A 5,714-nucleotide genomic window follows, 5' to 3' on the forward strand; every position below is an offset into this window, starting at 1 on the left:
AATTCATATTGTCAGAATCTGCATAACCATCCAGATACACGCTGGTTTTAGTCTCCTGTGTAAGCACCACAGTTGCAAATCATTTTGAAAGCCAAAGAAACCGAATTCTGTAGTTAAAACTTAGTCATAAGCAGAAAAAAATTCAGGTACTTTTCCCAATTATTATTACTTAACATATCCTATCCCTGTGCTTGTCTTGATTAGGGATTTCTTGCTTTACTGATTATTCTTCTTAGTATTGCAAAGTAAATGAGAGAGTTGACTTTTATGACTTTGTACGTAAAAATAGCTATTATCTCTGGAGTGCAGAATATTTATATTGGATGTGATGCACAATTTTACGATAGCACTACTGGCCTTTGGAAAAGTTTGAGAACAGGTTTGTGCTCAGTTTGTAAACACTTCAAGTGCTTGAGAGCAAAGACTGGTATCTTAGTTTAAACCAAAGCGGTTTTGAGTTAAAATGCTGCATAGCGTATGCAATCATAGTCATGGGCTGATGCTCCCTTTCTCTCACTCCTCTGTGGGATCATAGTCTTGGACAGAAGACAAGGGAAGACAGCTTAAATCTTGGTGGCTAAGTCTTAAACTGCTGCACGAGATTAACCAGACTTAGTCTGTCAAATCATGAATGTCCCCTACTCACTATATATTGGGATTTTTTTGTTGAGCACTGAGGATTTAAGCCTGTAATACTTGTTGCAATGAAAGTAGTGTTACAGGTGTGTTACATGATGTGACAAAACAGAAGTACTATAATGTTCAGTAAAGAATAAATAAGTTGATTTAAGAACCTAGACAAAGGAAAAAAAAAAACAAACTTGTGGCATTTTCCAACCTTGAGAAAGTTTTATTAAATTCAGTTGATAGTTTTAAAAATTAACATTACCAGAAAACATTTTAAAAAAAAAACCCTAAAAATATTAATTGCATTGCATTCATATAGTTTCATCCACAAAAAAAAAAAACAAACCACAAAACCTGTGATCAAATATAAACTAGATCTCAAAACCCCCAACACACCCCAGGAAGCTGTGTTTTCTGTGTTGTTCTACAAAAGGGTTCTCTGAACAGCGAGGAAGATTAGGAATTAGCCCAATGTATCGCAGCAAGTCATTGGCAAAACTGGAAAAACAACTCAGGAGTCCTGAACAGAAATTATATGGTCAAGGAGAAAATAAGCTATTCCATTCCCACTGTCAGGAATGTAGCAGTATTAAGGATCAGAGGAATAAGTAACTTAAGAACATTTAGGGAAGAAGCGGGGCAAAAAGCAAGTCGTTTCCCTGAGCAGGGTATGAGAAACAAGCCTTTATGAACTGGGAAGCTGGATTCCTGTTTGAACAAAACCGGAGAAATATGCAGGATTCTTTTTTCTTGTGTTCTTCTTTTGCCTGCATGAAGCAGTTAAACGACAGAGTAGCTACAAAAACTACAAGTCATCTAACCTAAAGAGAAAGGAGTGCTGAGAGTGTTTGGTTGTTTCAGTACTGAAAGAAAAAAACGGGGCTTCAAATGCTTCAAGAGCTCTGGGGGCAAGGTGCAGAGCCAAGCGATTGCCCTTTCAAGATGGCTAAGACACTGAAGTACCCACGAAGGACCCTGACTCAAGTGTTACCTTAGAAATGTATTTATTGCTTCATCAACAGTTTCTATTATTGAAATTATACAGTTTAATAGAATAAAATTAGTCTTTTACCTACCTAATATTCTATCTAATAAAAAAACCCAAAACCAAAACAAAAAAAAAACCAGCTCCAGGTAACCCGGTAAGTACAATATGAGAGTAAAGTTCTTTCACAAGTGGTAAAATGGAAATCTTTGTAGAGTCAAGGCACACATTTCATTCCTTGTTGTAAGAGCAGGTTTAGGATCTAGGGATTCCCTCTGTAAGACCTGCAACCTCTTGTGGCAGGCAATAAGCAGCGTTCCTCAGAAAGCAGTACAAGCAGTGCTGAACACCTTGTGTCCCCAAGAATCACATCTTCAGAGAGCAGAAACCAGAGCTACTCTTCAGAAGCTGTTCTTAACTGAAAGTTTACAAGAGAAAAAGCAAAGGTCAAGCAGGCAGAGTGACAAAAGTGCTGCAGTGGGAAAGCGAGTGACAGGTAAGAAGGAGGGAGGAAAAGAAGGGCACTGATATTGCAGGAAAGTATATGCTTTGCAAATCAGGAAGAAGTATCTCTAGAAATGATCAGGAATTTGGATTGTAGGCTCTAAAACTGCAGTAAATAACCTCTTAGACATGAGTTTGAGCCAAACTCCCCTCTTTTTATATTAAAAGGAAATGTATCTGCATTTTAATATGGTCTCATTACTACTAGTGACCCTACTAAGAGATGTGCATGTCCAAAAGAAAGGTAAGAGGCAGCATTGTTTTAGGAATGCTAAGAACAGATGACAGCAGAATCAAAACAAATATTGGGCTTTCATAATTATATGTGGAAACAATTATTTGATTACGTACTTCATCTGTTCTCTCCTTTGCATATTTTGTAAGCCAACCAAGACAACTAGATGTGTTCATGAAAACTAGTATTTCTTCACAAAGCGCCAGTGACGATGGACTCTTAATGGCATCCATTAACTTTTGCAGAATGAAATGCTGGATCTGAATTTTAACTATATGTTATGACTACATGAAAGTTATCATGATTAAGACATTTTCCTATATTTGAATCAAAAAAATCCCAGACTCATATTTACTAATATATACTCAATGTGAGCATAAATGCTGGGGAGGAATGGTTCTTTTAAATTATAGCATTTAAGAACATCTGGTTACGTGATATAATGTCCTAACGTCACTGGTAATCATCTACATGACAGAACCTGGTGGTAGAATCAAGCCCTTTTTAAAGTGAAGCATAATTATGGTAACATTTGCAAGCTATATAGCTAAGCCTATCCTTTACCCTTAGAAAATACACAAGTCAAACATTAAAAAAATTCCATAAGCAATTAAGCAATAAGGGGCCCCAGTTAAAGTCACCACAGTAAGCCCATGCTGTTTACAAGATCACAGGTGTTAGGCCCCAGCTCTGCAAATTCGCCAGCCCCACACTTCACTTCAAGTGAGAATTGGATACAGAGTCTATTGTAGTCCTGATTTTGCAAAGCAATCCACAGGGCGCAATGAGGCTGGGATTTAAAAACATTTTGTATCAGTACAAATAGCCTTGTCCCAAAAGAATTCTCACAAAAAAAATACTGTATTTCCGTATTGATGAGAATGAATGTGAAGTGTTAAACATGTAAGCACAACTAAAATTTTAATACTCTCATCTAGTGCTCTATATGCGTGTATTTTAGCAATGACAAATCTTTCAGAGCATGTACAAATTGAAGTTTCTTTGTTATTAAGAGTAACAAATATCCCCATCCTTTCAGTAACTACCTTTTTTTTTATCAACATCTTAATCCTCCAAAAGCAGAAGCCTTGTATCATTCCCACAATGAGAACTGACTCACATGGGTATACGTCAAGTGCTAACAGAAGAATGAGACTGCTGAATAATAAAGGAAACAAATCAGTGTCCTGAAAGGTCATTTTAAAAATGTTAGTTATTCCAGCAATTGCATGTAAGTGTGAGCTGTTGTGAACAAGAAAAAAAATCTGGGATTCCTGGCAGTAAATAATTTTTAGAAAGTAGCAAGAAGACACTGAGAACTATGCTTTCCAGAAAAGTGTGGAGCTTAAAATTTGTAGCCTAAGCAATAAATATTACAGAATAAGTCAATGGAAAATTTCCAATAACTCCATATTGAAGGGATTTTCCTCAAAAATGAGCACTGAATAGGACTTCTACTTTACATGAGTTTTCTTACAGAACTTTTGAGCCATAAATTTCAAAATTTAGTATTCTTTTTTAATGAAACATCTTCATGTTGCTTTTTTAGTTCACTGTTTTGATTTCACTGTTTAGTCCATATTTTGTGGTATATTGAATTAGCTGGTTTTCTGCAACGTTTCAATAACATTTTCCTATTGTTTCAGGAAATAATGCATGTCTACTTTTTTTCCCCATGCATACTGATCCCCATACTGTTGTTGTCTGGCGTGTGAGACACAAAAAGGAGATTAAGCCCTTATGCCCCTCTTAGTCATTCTGTGCCTGAAGTGAGTGGTTTGGCTACCCGGTCCCTTCTTGCTTTATAAAATGCTAGGGAGGACTTGAGTTTTGCAGGTTTTAGGACCACAGTCACTAAAAACTTATTCAGATTGGCTCACCAACCTGGAGGACCAAGGCAGTGTGTCAGGGCTGCAAAACATGTGGCAGAGGAAGGCTACAGGACCCCAGTCACAACCAGGAGTGCCCCAGCTTCTGGGCCCCAGACCTGGCCACCTGGGCTGCCCCAGGGGCTTGAGACAGGGCAAGGACTCTACCATACTGTGGAAGACACCTCCCTCTTGACAGCTTCCTAGTTGCAAGAAAGTAAAGGAGCCGTTTTCCTACTGCCACGACCAGAGCGCATGATCGAGGGTGCAATTCTCACAGGAGGGGAAGGGGGAACAGGAATAAGACACGTAAAATGACACGCTTTCACCCCCTGGTCCTTGCAGGGATGCTGCAGGCAAATACCTGCCACTCCCGGGAAACAATCTTGTGGATTTGTCTATGAATATCATAGTTGAGCAAATTTCAGCTGTGGGAGGAACGCAAGGAATGCATTAGGAGATAAAACCGTACTTTTGGCTGTGAGTCAGCATAAGGCCAACGTACACTACAGCTCATCAGAATTATTCTGCTGTTGATGTGTTTCTCCCTTCTGTTTGAAAGGGGAAATTGTGAGTAGCATTTTCCCAGCATTGCTCCCACCTCGTTGCCACCTTCTTCCCCTCAGCAAATACTGTGTCCCACTACATATGCACGCACAGGGACTTGCACATGGATGCTGGTGGTCTGCAGCGCAGCGGTGCTGCCGCACAGCTCAGTTATAGATGTCCCTGCAGGAACCATCTGGCTCTTGGCTGAATTAATGCCTTTCTGACCCTGATCTGCTGTGTCCTCTAGGAGTTTTTTTTCATTATCTGACAAGAGCTGAAAATGAACCGTAAGCATTTTAAGACCTTACATAGCATTTCCCTTTTTTTTCCCCCTTCCTATGCATTTAATTACTTTCCACAATCCAGAGATTTGTGCCTATAATAAGCCACAGGCCCTCGGTTAGCGTGAATCAGTGGTGCTCAATTTAGAGGCCAAAAAACCCCCCTCTAATGAGCAGGTATCCTAACAGCATTGTAACTCTCAGCATGGTATAATGTGTTAAGTATGTCCTGGACATATTTCAAGTAATGTTTAACCAGCAGCTCATGCGTAAGTGACAGAATTGTGTGCTACAGGTGTTATTAAGGGGCAGGTATACTGAATTCACTCAGTAAATTCACTAAATTTTACAGAGATGCTGGAAGACTTTGGACAGCTTCTCTTCCTCAAGGGATGCGAGGTGAGTGCTTGTTTGCTATTACCTATATTTCTGACAGGAACCTCGTACATCTGGTAGCAATGGGGTTGTTTTTTCTGAGATGCCTTCACCCGAGAAGAAGTCGGCGCTAGGGAAGTGCAGGCTGAACGGAAAGGCGCGATATGCCTGCTGTAGAGCTACTCACTCAGGAGTCGCTCTGTCGGCTTGTTTCCCGCTGGTTTGGTTTTTTTTTTCCTCCCCTACGACAACCGCTACAAACATCTTTACAGTAGGGACGAGGCCGGTGA

This window comes from Pygoscelis adeliae, unplaced genomic scaffold (assembly GCF_000699105.1).
Source record: "Pygoscelis adeliae isolate BGI_AS28 unplaced genomic scaffold, ASM69910v1 Scaffold160, whole genome shotgun sequence".
Lineage (NCBI taxonomy): Eukaryota > Metazoa > Chordata > Aves > Sphenisciformes > Spheniscidae > Pygoscelis > Pygoscelis adeliae.